Source organism: Gallinula chloropus (assembly GCF_964237585.1).
Source record: "Gallinula chloropus genome assembly, chromosome: 2".
Taxonomy (NCBI): domain Eukaryota; kingdom Metazoa; phylum Chordata; class Aves; order Gruiformes; family Rallidae; genus Gallinula; species Gallinula chloropus.
Window position 1 is genome coordinate 111,479,125 of NC_140086.1, and position 16,474 is coordinate 111,495,598.

General features: G+C 36.0%; 1 protein-coding gene across 1 annotated transcript in view; it reads left to right on the forward strand.

The window, feature by feature from the left end:
* Positions 1-16,474, forward strand: part of BBS9 (Bardet-Biedl syndrome 9) — a gene marked incomplete at both ends in the record, with an annotated part of 174,741 nt that overhangs the window by 128,088 nt on the left and 30,179 nt on the right. The window lies entirely within an intron of this gene.

A 16,474-nucleotide genomic window follows, 5' to 3' on the forward strand; every position in this document is an offset into this window, starting at 1 on the left:
TGATCCCCAGTTAGTTTCAAGTTCAGCCTTTTTACTAGGTTCTAGAGTAAAGGACATAAAGATAGTCTGCCACAGTTAGAAGACAAAATCTGACATTACCGTGTCTCAACAGTTTCTCTTAGGTATCTGAACTATAAACTGTACTGCATAACCTTTCTCAACTAACTTATATAGAATAAAAAGTTTTCTTGCTCTGCACAGAGTTTTTGTAATGTACAGCAAATTCGGATTTTGGTACGTCCCCAGAATATGTAGAATGGTTTGTGGCCATTTAGAAAGCTTGTGCTGGGTTTCAAGTGAATCTGGGATCATCTGCAATCAATCATCTGGGGGGATGGGGGGGAAAGGTTTTGGCATTTTCCATGATGCTGACCCATAGCAGGCGAAGCAAAACAGTTTTGTTGAGATTTGTTTTGGAATTTTTCATCATTTAAACTTGAAAAATCAAACTACACGACTGAGGAGTATGCGTTACTGTGAATGGAAAGAAGGTTTGTGTGAATCTCATAAAAGCCCAAAGAACCATTTTTGCATGACTTCCTTTTATTTTTCCGTCAGGAATTGCATTGCTTCGTGCGTATTTTCATAAAATATGGTGAAATCTGTTGCCTATCCTGTAATACAGGATATCACTTCAGCTTATAGCTCGATGTGGTTTTGATACAGTAGTTAACAATGTTCCACGTTAAAGCTGTAAGACCTCACATAAATATTATAAGGATGTATATATATCCTGCAGAGGAGCCAGGATGAAAAATGTAAACCAACAATAACTGGAGGTGGAAATGGTTCCATTTACTTTTTACTAAATACTGAAATATTGAAGTTGTTATGGTACCACAGAAATCTGAACATAATTTAAGGAGTTTAGGCAGGGAAAGGGGAAATCTAACACAGGACTGATATTTATGGACAGAAGCTCCTAGCTTGTGTTCAGGTTTTCTTGCAAGCAGTTGAGTGGAACGCTGGTGAAAGAAAGTACTCTGAAGAATTTTTATTTACTCTTCAGACAATTCTGCACAAAGGTTTTGTTGTATTTTTATTCGGAGGGAATGCTAGAAGTCAGTTTGGATGCAATCTACATCTCCAGGACATTTTCTGCCTTGTGAGATTTAAGCTATAGAAGTATTTTTTTAATAAAAAGGAAATGTTTAGAATACGCTGTTACCATAAAAAGAAACGCTTACCTGACCATAACATCAACATTATTCTCATACATGCCATTCCATTTAGAACAGATTGCATCTTGTTTTCTAGGCCTGGAAGTCACTCCGGTTAGATACTTGGCAAATACAAAACTGGTGGTTTTTGTTCCCATTGTCACCTTTGATTTTTTTTCTCAGACTGCAAAATGGTTTATTTGGCTGCAAACTTTTATCTAAGAATATGCAAAATTTGGATTTTCTTTTCTGTAAAGACAGGGCAAAAGTAATTCTGCAAACCTACATATTTTCTGGGAAGAACAAATATTTGGTGTCATGTTTTATTTCCAGCAGTAAACTCCCAACTAGCACCTAAATAGTAATGCTTTGATTAAAATAACTCAAAGGTTTGCTCTTGTGTAGTATTGGAAATACAAGGACATTCTTTCTTTTCAGCAATTCTTTCATGAATTTTGCACAGAAGTGTAATACCAGAAATTTAATGAGATCTCTAAGGTCTCTGCTTTTGACTAGTGGGATAAATGAGATAATTTTTCTGCTTACAAAACCATTAAGAAAGTGATGCTAAAACTGAATAACAGTTAGTTTTATTGACACAGAAGTTAGGTGCAGTTCTGTCCCTATGTACCTTATTACTGTGAGATGAAATCTAAACTCATACTCAAAATACAGAAATATGTATCATCAGTATTCCAGAGCATAGTGTTGTAGCTCCATGTGAACTGTATTTTCAAATGTATGTTTTCAGTCCTATTTTCGCTATCTGTTGAAATACGTAGTAAAAGACTATTTCAATGTTTTTGGAAACAAATCCATGATTGACATAATAATATTAATGATGCATTAGAACTTTTATTATGCAATTTTTTTTCAGGAGAGTTGGTGACTGTTCTGCAAGACCAGCATATTTGTCATTAGCTTATAACAGGGGGTGACAACAATTTGATGTAATATAAAGTTCAAAAAATGCAAAAAAGCAAGGAACATTTTAAGGGATGCTTTCAGTGATTATAGTTTAGCAAGCTGAGAAATTTGAAAAATGCTGAGTTTGTGCTAAGTCTTATGTTTACAATAGGAAATCCTTTTGGGAATGGAGGGAATTTGTTGAGGCTCATTTAAAGGGTTCAAAGGATTCAACACAGGGTGGTTTTGATACAATGGTTTCATGGTGTCTGGGGTTGACTGTTGGCTCATATGTGTGATCTATTGTGCTTTCTTTGCCTAAGATATTACAGAGGGAAATAATGTCTGTCATCACTAACATTCTAACTTCAGGACTGATGGAGAGCCCTCATCAGTATCACTATCAATAGTAACTTTACTGAGGAATAAATATTTTCATAGTTCTCATGATGGTACCAAGTAATTATATATGGGTGCCTCATTGCTCAGAATCATCTGTTTCTCACTATGGTCACATTTGTGATTCTACAGTTAATAATAACAGCTCTATACTGGCATTGAGGAAGTATATTTTCGTCTCCTTTAATTTATGTTTGGAATTGTACCAACCAAGTATATGTCTCTATTCGATCTTAATTTCTTATTGAAGTTGTAATTTGGAAGAAAAATATGCCTGAGGCTGAAATGCATGTTTTTAAGTGACTCTGTGATCTAGTGTAATTAACTTAAGTTAGTGACTATAAATTTACTACTTTACTGTGTTGATTAGATAAAGTAGAAAAATATACTTTAAGGCAATGATGAAAAAGAGATGGTGTCAGAAGAAAACTGTCAAGTGCCTACTAATAGTCATAGGAGTTACTATGAAAAGTGTCTGTGTTCTATAGGAAGATGATCTGAATGTAAATCACCAGGAAAAGATTGGTCACTTGGGAAAGACTAGATGGCTTGCTAGGTTTTATGCATGACAGAAAATGTGTTTTACTGTAGAGTTCTTGAGTAACGTAGAAAATACTATTTTTGAAATGAATCATTTACTGAGTGAAAGTTTTCAAGATTTAAGGTAAGGTTACTTCTGTAATTCCAGAAAGCTTAATCCTGTGAAGACTTACAATAGCCAACTTTTTCTTTCTTCCATTAATATTTAGGACCATTGAAGCTTTGAGATAATAATTACATTGTTGTTGTGAGTAATTTTTATGAGCCCTAATTCTTAGAATTTATTGGAAATTGTCACCTTCACTAATTCTTGTATAAATCAGCCTAGGTCTTAATACATCTGGAATCAGGGCTTTTGTATCTTTTATTTTCTATACTCTGCTTGTTGTTTTAACCTCTTTTTAAATGTCAAGCTCCTAACTGTGTAACAGACTGAAATACTTTAAAATTGGCTGAGATATTTTATATTTGATTATTTGCCACAGGACAGTATAAATTATCTTTGAGTATATTGTAGAAATTTGGGAAATTTCTTAAAAGCAAAAAATCCCAACAAAACCCCAAAATCACCACAAGGCAGTGGGCAGTGACAGCTTGTATCAGTTTCATGCAGTTGTATTGTTGATTTCTGTGAATAGACAAGTTTATAGCAACTATGGTATTCCCCTCACCTTCTTTCTAGAAACAATATTAATAATGCAGCCCCAAATAAGTAGCTCTAGAGGGAGAAGCAAATGAAATTTATTGTGGGTTTTTTTTCTCCAGCTAGGAAAAATACTTTACATTAATTGTCTTTTTTTTTTTTCAAAAATTATTAATAAATTCTTCCTCCTGTTCAAATCAAGGCCATCCAACAGAACCATCCAGGAAGATTCTTCCTGTACAGTCAACCATTTAAATCCAGTAGAAGTGGGGAAAAAAAACCCCTTAGTCAGTTTTAAAGCTGTCCTGGTTCTGACCAGGCCAGAGTCAACCTCCCCAAACACTTAGCCCAGGTGAGCTGAGTTAGCCCAGGTTGTTTTCCAAACCTGACATCACTCCCCCATAAAATGGGCTGGTTGGAGAGAGATGATTTAGTGCTGCTCCAGGACAACAGTTTTAATCACAAAAAAAGAAAGCAAGGATGTTTCATCTTTTCCTGGTAAAACCACAGAATTTATTTTTAGTTCAGGACAGTGTAAGAATGTGAAGTTAGGGAAGGAAGGAGATGCCGACTCATCTCTTAGCAGGGAGAGGTTAAAAATGAAGTGGTGGTGCCTGGATTCTGTTAGTGTTCTTTGCTTAGGCATGGATGTATGACCTAGCTGAAGAATAAGAGAAGTAAGAGCATGGCTCAAGAACTGTCCTTCTTTGATTTTATGTTTTGATATAGAAGTGAAATTCTGTTGTTTAATGCTCTGCCTGCTACCCTGCTTTCAAGAGGACCAGAACACCAGAGACAGCTAGGGTAGGTGGAGAAGGATGAGTGGTTGTAAAGCTACTAAGTTACTGCAAATTGGTGTATAACCATTTGTAGTCTTTTTTTTTTTTTTTTTGGTGATCTCTTAAAAGCAGGATTTCAAACTGATTGATTACTCGTCAATATTAAAATGTCTAGAAAGGAAAGATCAAATGTTTACGGTATTTTGCGGGAAAGAGAGAATTTAGAGTGAGGTGGTGGTCTCGCCACTACTTTAAGCACTGTCACAGTTCCTTTAAATATTTGTGAATATTTCTCTTCCTGCAGTTAATTTTATTTGCAGAGAAGACAGTGGGTTATGGCAAACACAGCAAATTGGAGGAAAGTTACACCACTATCTAGTGATCCTCATCTGTAGCTTAATTCATGTGTTTGTTCGCAGTGAATTCTGTGGGTAGAATAGAAGCATGCCAATGTTATGCTGGCCTGAGAAAGAAAGGCTTAGCATGGTCTGTTTAAACTATTTGTGTATTAATGAAAATCTGTAATATATCTGATGCTTCTCGCTTCAAAGGACTGGCAGCAGAACTAGGCCCAACTGTATTTTCAAATTTTTTTGTAATTTGCAGTTTTTGCAGTGGCTGGTAGGGGGACTTTTTTTTTTTTTTAAAGGCTCATTTCTGGTGGTTGATAATAGTACTGCTTTTAAAAAAAGAATTTTTTCTTTTCCAGCTGCCATAAAATTAGTTTAAAATTATGCAGAAACAGGTTTTGATGTGCATTATGAATTTTAAAAGTTCTAGGGACAGAAAGAATCCTATATTTGTCTTGTTTAATTGTATTCCCTGGAACTTGTATCAAACTCAGAATGAGGATTCAGCCTTGGTATAAACTTTATGCTAACAGAGAATCTGACATACCTGTTGGTTAGATGTATTTTTTAAAAAAAAAAGTTCTGAGAACTTGTTTTCTATTTAACTTCAGTTGTCACCTTACTTACTCTGTCAATAGTAGAGACACTGAAGTTTAATTTTCTGTTTGTGTTGTATCAGCTCAAAGCTGATACGTTTATTCTAAGTACTGTAATGCTGGGTTAGTATCTGACTTAGGAAAAAGGCAAACATGTTTTATGGCGTTTCTGGAAAAATATGGCAGAGATACCCCTGATAATTTTATGAAGTTCTGTATATTGAACGTACGACTTAATGATATGCAGTTAAATTCATCACTTCCCTCAGATCTGTCAATCAGTGCTGCTTCTGAGAGGGTATATCAAGATCTAATCACCAGATCATCCAGTTCTTGGTGGGAAGGGAGAAAACCCAGTTGTGGTATTACTGCTTTTGGTTCTGAATTTGATGGTGGTTGTTCTTGGCTCTAAACTGCAATAGTGTTGCTAGGTAGTGTGAGATGATGTCATGTGAATCTTTGAATCATGAATCTGATTCTGTTAAAAGATTAATTATCTTCATTCAAAGATCCCAGGAAAAAACCTCTCTTGCCTTTTTTAGCATAATTTTTAGAGTAGACATTCTTTCAGATTTTTAAGTTAATGGTTAAATGTTTTGTCTTATTTCTGAGATTAAGAATAATATACTGTACTCTTGCCTATATGCACAGATGGTGATAGACTCATTTTATATTAGTATGGGCCAGTTAAAATTGAAGGAACATAAAAATTGTAAAACTTATTTTGCCATCTTCTCCTGGCTTTTTTCATTTAAGTGAGAGTTTGAAACAGCCAAAATGATGTTTTTGATACCTCAAATGTAAACCAGGCATTTGGTCACAAGACAAGACTGTACAGACAATGGAGAAGTTAATGATCTTTGCTCAAGATACTGTCTCAAGCAAAAACCCAATAATTCTAGTATAAGCTTGAAAGCTGGCTATCCAAATAAACATGTAAGTTTAGTTTGCCACTATCCTTGTTATCCTTACCTGTGCATTTTGAAAGAATAGAATTTCCTGAATTGGAAGCAATAGAGCTGAGTTTAAAGTTAAGGATCAGCAGATATAAAGATCTGTGAGAATTTATATACTAAACAAACTTTTTCCGAAGTTGTGATTTTCTTTTCAGAGCTGAAGTATTTGTCTGGGCATGGTTCCATATACTTCACAGCTTTTGGTAACACAAACTCATTTGTCAGGCTATTAGTTACCTGATGAAGGATATTGTAGTCAGAGAAGAAAAGTTTCTCCCCAAGTGTAGCACTGGTATGAAAAGAGAACGTGGATTGAAATGCAGTGAGATGTCTCAAGACCCTTTTCATAGCATATATTTTCTCTACTTTTTTTTCTCCAGACCAGGTATAAGAAGGTCTAATTTCTCTTCCCTGTATCAAAAATTATCTTTCTGAATGTCATAAAAGTTAGGGACCTCATATATGGCAGACCTGCTGTTGGATGTATAGCATTCTTCAGCAAGATGCACGATTGCTGATGTGTTGGCATGCCTGCAGACAGCTTTGACAGCATCTGCAAAACCCAAACAGCACCTCAGTTTTCCTACCTTACTGGTGAAAAGTTCTTGAGGAAAAGAAAGATGAAGTGTTATATGATTTCAGGGCTAAAAGAGCAAAACAACAGACCTCTGAAGCTGGCAACAAAGAAGCCAAACCACTCCATTCATGCAGTGCATACAAGAGTTTCTTTCATCAGTTCCCAGAAAGGGATCAATGGTTGTAAGAAGAAGTGATGTTAAAAAGAAAATTAAGATAACGAAAACCCCTCAAAAATTCAGGAATGGCTTCTACAGAAACCCTTGTTGTGTGTGAACAATTCCAGACAGGATGTATTTGTATTACAACAAACAAGCATCACTAGGGGAGTAATTGAACAATCAGATAGTTAGAATTTACCTCCTAAAATCGTGCTGTCTTCTCTGCCTCTTACCCACTCTGCCTTAAAGATCTTTATAATAGTCAGTAGAACAATTTAAAAGAAGGTGTTACGACACACTCTGTGTTGCTCTGAAACGTTAGAGAGTTTGGAATAGGAGCTGGGCAGTATGGATATGTTACTTGTCAAGAAGAAAGCCACTGATCTAATTCTGACATAATTCTAACCTACTTTTTAGTCTTTCTATGCAAATGAAGAATATCTAATCCCTAAGGATGTAACCTGTGTGGAAATTTGGCTACAATAATCGTGGAATAGTTAAATTTTAATGGAAGAGCTAGTAAAACCACCATCTATTGAATTCATCCAAATTTATTGTGTTTTGGTAAAGCATGTACTTCCCTGAGAGCAAGTAACTAAACCCAGAAATATGGAAGACTTGGGGAGCTGTAGAAATATTATGACTACGATCTTCATCTGGCAGCAGTCTGCCTTCTTGCAGGTATAACGCTCTTTAATTGTGTTATCAGTAGTTTTATTGATATACAACGTCCTACAACTGCTAATAATCATAATTTCATTCTGTGAGCAGGACTTTCTTCTGAATTGGACTTCAAAAATAAATTTGAAGCCTGAAGGATTGACGGCATTGTTGTGAACCGACTCAGCTTTCAGAACCTTTGTTTAGTAATACTCAATTTTCTAGATTCCTGAAACGCCCACTACTTTAATACGTCTACATTATGATTTTTCCAGATCATCTTTGGCAAAGCATTAGTTTAGGAGTATCATTCCTAAAAGACAAATACTGCATATTCTATAAGTTAGTTTTTTGAACCACTGTTTTGATTTCTAAGCCATGTGCATTTTCAGCTTTCCTTCCATACCTTAGAGAAGGAAGTTTTGGCAAATCTCTATTTAAATCCTCCAAAAACTATTAGTCTTGTACTTCATGCAGAAGTATTCACTCTGAATTGTGCTTCAGAGAGCAAAAATACCAGAGAAAGAGTAAACCTTTAATTGCCAAGTGTATTTTTCAGGGAAGAATCTGTCATAGAGATTTCTCTCAGGTGAAGTTGCTATGGGATATGAATACACATTTAATAGCAGGATTCAAAATAAGCTCTTGTAGAGAGTTGTTTATGCTGCTGGAGTTTCTATTAAAGAAATATATTTCTACATTGGACAAAGTTATGTTTCTATCATCACTGTCCACCACAGCACAGTTGTGCAGAAATAACAAGTGTATTTGTGGCAGACTTTTTTTAAAAGAAGAAAACCCTCACAACTGATTTTTTTCTAAAGCTGATATTTGCAATCTAGTACCTCGAGTGTATTAATATTTGAATTGGATTTGGAGTAGCTTTGAACCAGTTGCTAGCATGAATAGTTATTGCTCAATAGCTCTGCACAGATCTGTGCTCAGACCAGTTCAATAAATCTTGTAATGAGATCTCATACAGTTTCCTGTATAAGTCTTGATTCCTTTCTGAACTCTATTTGTTGTTGTTCAGAGACTCTAATCTTTTATACCTTAAATACCTGTTGTATCAGGATCCCTGTGGAGCTCAGTTGGTCAGGAGACATTTGTTACATGGTCAGAGTTATCAAGATGTTAACTTGTACTTCCTTGGTTTTTGCATTTATCTTGTATGCCTTGTACTTGAAGCAAATTGTAATTTCTTTGGTGTAGGGAAGTACGCCAAACTGAAATCCTTCATAAGATTAAAATGAATATAATCTAGATCTTTGCTATAGGGTAAGGCTTCAGAGTACCATCACACAAATAAGGATGTTTTTCTGCCTAGAATTGTTTGCTTGAGTGGAAATGAAATGGATTCATCTACAGTTTTTGAGCTATTCTAGATCTATGTATCTTACTAATTTTCATCTTAGTTCTGTCTCTTACCTTGTCTAGGATGTTCAGCTATAGCCTCATTTTGATATTACTTTCGTCATACTTCCATTCTAACAGGAATTTGCAGAATCTTACATGAAAATAGAAGAAAAAGCCAGATCAGTTAATATGAGGGAAGTTAAATTTAGTATTTTATTTAAAGGTTGATATGATTAGAGAGAGCGGGATTAGTATAAGAATTTCAGTTGGCACATTTTCTCTTGTGCACGCACTGCAAGTGTCCCGCTTAGGTACTGAATTGATTTGGAATGGATTTAAACTTGACTCATTTGTCTGGATTTTTTCATCAGACCTAAATTCCACCAATCTGTAGGATTTTACCATTTCCCTGCTTTTTAGATATTCCAGTGGTAGGCATTTGGAGTTTCTTCTGGGTTGGTTTGTTGGGGGGGGGGTTTAATACAAAAGTGAATTTGTAGAAAAATCAATAATAGTCTAGACTGGCATTTTTAATGCACTCAGTAGAAGAAACTTGTATTGATATTGTTAGAAGGATAATTCAACTGTCACATGCATCTTAAAAAATGTGTTGTTTTTTGAGACTGTTTCAATTAATGCATTAAGACTTCAGTAATATTTTATCACATTTTTCTGAGTGCTATGTAGATACAGAGTGTTCACTTGGCTTTTTCATTCATGCTGTTCATACGGTTCAAAAGATCTTGTAAATGCCTTAAATATTAATTTTTAGAAGTAATTTTTTCAGGGGCACTCACAAGAAAGGTTTATCAGCTCAATTTCTATCAGGACAGGCGAATGTCACATGCCGTCTTCATGGCTGCTGTGGCTGTTACCTCCTGCTTGAGACAAACAGGTCAGAAATACAGAATATGCTTGAAGAATGTCGTTTAGGATGACTGGTAGCACAATGAAATCCTGGCAACATTGGCTAATCATCTGTGCCTGTGTTGGAGACCACCAGCTCATTAGCCCTGGATTAGTGGGTTATCAGTTTGTATGTGTAACTAAGATTTTTTTTTTTTTTTTTTTTTTTGATCACTGGGAGGGTGGAAAAAGAAGTGTTGAGACATATTTGGCTGGTGTGAAGTAGCATATACAACTCTTTGAGATATAAAACCCTTTCGTTTGATGGTTTGGTTAAGCGTAAATGCCAGTGTTGTCCTTCAGTAAGGTGAGCTTCCAAATATTCTAGCATTTTTGAGAGCTGATGAAACCATTATTGTGACTAAAATCAAGAAGTAAGATATAGCCAGGCAAATTCCTGAATTAGCAGCTGTAAGAATTTCCACAATTTGGCTTGCACCAGTTTTGCATAGTTTTTGCAGTATGTTTCACATTGCATTTGAATTCTTTCAGAACTGTCTTGGCTATCACTCCAGGATAAATTACTTCACAGGCAGCTTGAAAAATGGTTGTTGCCTTAGGAATAATACTAATAAAGATAAAGGCTTTCAAAGTAAATACAGGTTTTGAGGGAGACTTCTTCAGATACAGAACCAAATATCTGTCTGGCTCATGAACACAACTTAGGAACAATCTTGTGCATGTTTGATGTGCTATTGGAATGATTTATTTACATGTAAGATAGATAGTATTAATTTGTAGCTCTCTAACAAAATTTTCCACAATCCCTAGAGTTCCGTTGATTCCATAAACCAGTTGTTTTCAAACTCAGCTTTCACAGTATCTTTTTTTCTACCTCATTCCATGTTGTCTACCCCATCCTTTCCTGGAATGTCCTTAGCCCCAGAGTATTTCTGAGGTCTTACAAAAGCCACTTATTTCTGCTCGCATGTCCAGGTCTGCTTCCTACAGAGCACTCCTTCCCCAACCAGTAACCTGGTCCAGTTTAACTCCAGGTTGGAGAAACTGTCATCTTAGTACTACTATATTTGAATCTTCTTTCAAAGATGATGCAGTTTCCTGTCAATGGCATCTTACGTGAAGGATTTTGAATTAATTTTATTGTAATTTAAAGATATTTGTTAGCAAGCACTTTTGCATATAAACTTCTGTAGGAATCTGACTTATTTCCCTTTTTTTTTTTTGCATTTACCTGCATGAAGTGTTTTGTTCCATTTTTAAGGAAGGGTTTTTGTTGTTGCTTAAAGCTCTGTAACCATAGTGTTTGAGTGAAATTCAGTCTTTTCATCTCATTTTGTAAAATAAATTAGAAATAGAAGCTATCTGTGGGCAAAGTGACTTGTTTCTTGAGCAGTAATGAAGTCATGTAACTTAAAAGATTGACTCCAAAGATCTTGAGCCTATTTTGAGAAGGTTCTTGTCAGAGAATTAATGTCTTTTGCCAAGCATAGAACACTTGTAATCCTACTGGCATGAACCATCCATGTGTGACTATCTATCTTTCAATGAGCTCCAAGAAATATTTTTACATTTTTCAATTTATTTTAGCATGTAATTCTATATGTTCTCTGATTATTTGGGTAATAATCCAAATTGCTATCCTATTTTAATGTACCTCAATGTCCATTTGGCCAAAAATTTTTAATTTAATTCCAAGTATAGTGAGTTGAGGTGTTCTAGATGCATTGCAACGGATCTTGTTGTTAGGATAGAGTTCAGCTGATTGCAGTTATTCTGGTCCTGAAGAGTCACAGATTCGTAGAATTCACAGAATTGTAGGGGTTGGAAGGGACTTCCAGAGATCAAGTCCAACCCCCCTGTGAAAGCAGGTTCCCTAGGACAAGTCACAGAGGTAGGTGTCCAGATGGGTCTTGAATATCTACAGGGAAGGAGACTCCACAACCCCCTGGGCAGCCTGTTTCAGTGCTCTGTCACCCTCACTGTGAAAAAGTTCTTTGGCATGTTGGTGCGGAACTTCCTGTGCTCCAACTTGCAGCCATTGCCCCTTGTCCTGTCCCCACAGACCACTGAAAAGAGGCTGGCTATTAACAAACGTTACTAAGATTCCCTCTCAGTCTTCTGAACAGCTCTGGTTCACTCAGCCTTTCCTTGTATGAGAGATGCTCCAGGCGCTCAATCATCTTTGTGGTCCTCCACTGGACTCTTTCCAAGAGATCCCTGTCAAAGTCGTCAGTATTCTTGGATTTTAAGGATATAATGGGAAATATCATAACCACAAATTGAAGTGGCTATTCTATTTATACTTTTTTATGCTTTTGTGGGTCTTATGTAATGTTAAAGACTTTTTCTTGATGGTCACAAGCTGCTTACTAAAAGCAACTGATGAATTTAATTAAAGCAAAACTAAATGGCCTAACAGAAACTATGAAAACATGTAACCATTTTAGAATAATACTATGTCATAGTGTGCGTACATCACTAGCAAGTTTTTGTTGAGAAGTTGCTGCTTTTCTGTGTTACCTAGGACAAGAATGGAACTGGTTCTGAAAGTTGTTGTTTAGACTTCTGAGCAGAGACTTCTGTGTGAAGCTCTTTAACCAGAGTCAAAGTGATGGCAAAGATTTCAGTAACCGCCAGACCTTTGTGTATATTTGGTGTGAGCACACTCTTGAGGGGGCAGCACATTCACCTCTCAAGTCAAAGCAATACTGTATGTCTGTGGTTCTCTAAGCATTTCCCAATTAAAACCAATCCTGAAACTTTTAGAACAGTTTCTTTCTTTTGCAGAGTAAATCATTAACTTTGTGTCTTGTCAAACCATGTAGGTATAACCTCCAAGCTAAATCATGTCTTTTATGGGGTTGGTATGTACACATCTACGTTGCTGTCTTCTTTTTTTTTCTCTCCTATATCAAGGATGCTTCCATCAATTGACTGGTACAATAGTTAATTCATCTTACCTGTTGCATACTTATATTAAACATCACAAAGTGAACTAAGGTGGGTTTACATTCAAAGACACCCCTTTGTTCATCTCTTATATCAAGACAAGAAAAACAATGAAAAGACTAATAGCTGGGAAAAATTTGTATTTTATGGACCTTATCACTGCCCACAAGTACCTGAAAGGAGGTTGTGGAGAGGTGTGTGATGGTCTCTTCAGCCAGATGTCAGTAAGTAGGGCAAAGTGAAATGGCACAAAGCTGTGCCAGGACAGGTTCAGATTAGATGTTCGGAAAAAATTCTTCACTGAAAGAGTTTTCTGGACCTGGAACAGGCTGCCCAGGGAGGTGGTTGAGTCACCTTCCCCGTAGATGTTTAAAAAAAGGGTAGATCAGGTACTTAAGGATATGGTTTAGCATAGGACAGGAATGGTTGGACTTGATGATCTTAAAAGTCTTTTTCAACCTTGCGATTCTGTGATGGTTAATTATATTACAATAGTTATCTGGTTATAACTGTGTATATAAATGATAACTTCACTTGTGTTATGGTGCAATATAATGAACTAGTTCAAGTTTCAAAGTTCACAAAAATCCCTACCTGTTCCAGTTTCCATGCTTTGGTTTACATGTTTCCTGAGTGTTTTGTGTTTAGAACTGTTGTAGAATTTAAACTCTGCTGCATTGTATGAGTTTGACAATTGCAGAGTACTAAAGGAAAGTCATAAAATCTGAGCATTCCTACTCAATGCATCCCAATGGTCCTTTCTGTCTCCCAGTTGCATCTTTGCTTATGTGTGTGTGTTCTTTTCAAAGCCTGAGAACTATCTGAATGTAAAACTATTCTTTACATCTGTTACAGTAGGTTTTTTTTTCACCTTACAAGACAAAATCTATCTCAGTAGAATTACTTTAGCAAAAGTATTTTGGAAACATACATATTCAGTGTAATGATATTTTTTAACTCTTCAGAATAAAGATTTAAATAGTATTTTACAGGCTGTTCCTACAAAGCTACGCAGCTGTATGACTAGTTGCTATGGTCCAGGTAAAACTTGATGAGTATTATTACGCTGTCATAATTTCAGAGCTCTTGATAAACATTTAAAAAAAAATTTACTTAGGTTTTATCCACCCTTTATATGTTTAAGATAGACCTTCAGCCTATCCTTGCCAATTACAATTTGCCCACTGTTTCTCAATCATTAGTCAAATCAATGTATTTATAGAGCTCATCAGTTAGATAAGGCTTGACTTGGATCTCTAGATGTGTGTTTGCTGTAAGCTAAATCAGCGCTTTGCGTGTCAAAACCTTCAATGTCTTAAAAGTCTAGTACTGAACAATATGAAGAAAGGTCAACTTTTCAGTTTATTCATTACCTGCTTAAGTACAGGTTAACAACACTACTGAAGTCCTTCTCTTAGATCCTGCCCCTATGTATGCCTAATTGGCCATGTCTCTTGACCAGCTAAACTCTTGGGGTGTGGAGACTTGGAGGCAAACAGCAAGCTACACAGCTGTGCCTCCTAAGGGGGCCTGCACTCAGACTTCACTGGAAACCACATTCCCCACCTGCATATCATGTCACAGGATCGGTGCCCTTTCTACAGCCTGACTGTTTATCTGCAGTGTGAAATCTCACATGCTTCCTTTTTTTTTCTGTGTGTCTAGAATTTCCAAATTACAGTAGGTTAAGTCATTTTCCCCACAGGGAACATAATTTTTGAAGGTTTCTTCTTGTTCAGCGAATAATAGAACCTAAAACTCTTTCTAAAAAATCACCTCCTACTAGTTTAAACATTATGCCAAAGTGAAGTCAAATATATAATGACAGTTGCACTCAGTTATGCCATGACACCTGGGGATCCTTGATGATAACATATATGGAATATATGTTTCGTGTACAAGAGCAGTCTTAGTCCTGCTAGTATCACAAATCTATATAAGGTCTCCAGATTCCTGCAGCATATAATTTGGTAAAATGAAAGCACCAATCTCTTCCTACTACCTACTAGGAAAAAAATAACATATATATGCAAATTATGAAGCCAAGCCTTTCCTAATTAAAAAGTTAAATTGGTAAATATTGTTCCTATTTTAGGTGCTAGAGTCAAAATGAAGAATCTGGATTATTTAACGATACCTCTCTCTGTGAGTGTTAACAGACATTTGGACATTTGTTATGGCAGTTACAGTAGTGCTTGCTGGTCACAGGATGATGGATTACTGGGGTCATGCTTCTGTCAAAGGTGTTTCTCTCAGACCTCATCTATGCAGAATACTACACAGAAAGCCATTCTTGTATATTACAGCTAGGGCTGTAGATTCATTCTTCAATGTGTGCTACAGACTGGAACACATTTGTTTCCAAATATCTTTTACCTTTTTTTAATGTTTAAGGGGTGAAGAATTTTTCTTGTTCTTTCAATTCTCTCCTTTGCACCAATAAAAACTGCTAACATTATTTGCAGCCATTGATTCTTAGTTGTATAAAATCATTGCAATTGCCGTAATTTAAAATTTTGTTTTCATGTAGAGGTAGTTTTACATACTCTCTTACTAATCATAAGGGCTGCTTTGGATTTGACTAGACTTATTAGGTCAACACTCCTTGAATTTGAGAAGATAGTTTTATGGTCTACTGAGAAACCAGTTCTACATGGAAATTAAATTACAAGAACAAGGGTTGGAAAATGTTAAGGCTATGGTACAAAGTAAAACATACCTGTGTGAGCCAAGGACAGAATACTAGCCACTTTAATTTCCTGACTTCCATTAGCTTGTATTTCAGTCTCCTTATTTAAATGCTCCTTTTACTTGCATTCATAGAAGTTATTTGGAGGGATATATTGGTTGGCTGGTTGGCTACTGTGTGGTGACACCAGTTAATCATGTGTTTCTTTGTCTTTTAGTGAAATTCAAGATTCTTATGTTATGTTGTCTTATTTTTCATGATTTGTGGTATAATTAGGAGTGTTTGGGTTGACTGTTTTTGATGCTTTGTACATATTAAATTTCATTGCCTAGTATGTGGGAATGTAGACAGCATTTACCAGCTCATTAACCTCTTTAAATTGGCTGCAGAATAGATTATTTCCTGTCAGCAACACAGGTCAGTGGATGGATTACACTCCAATGGGCTCTTTCTAGAATATTTGAAAAATGTTCAGCTGCCATACTGTTGCTGACTAGCATTGTTTTTCTAATTTACATTTTTTTAAATGAAGAGATCCAGAGAGTAGATTAATCTAATTGCTCTGCAGTCAGGAAAGGTAAATGTTGTCTAGGAAAATGCCACTAATTGATCATGTTCCTGTAGAAAATGTTTCCATTTTCTATACATGAAACACACTTTCAGGATACACTGTAAGAATAGTGTATTTTTGGAGCAGGGTGAAGTGCATATGGCTGTGTGATCTTACTGATGTACGTGACTCCTAGTAAGCATCTGTCCCAGGCCTGTTCTTAGGAAGCAGAAAGGTCAGGAGCAGTGGACTTTGCTTCTCTGAGAGTCAAAAGTAGTACCCTAGCCTTCACAAAAACTATGTGTATCTAATAAATTGAAAAAACTGATTTGCTTCA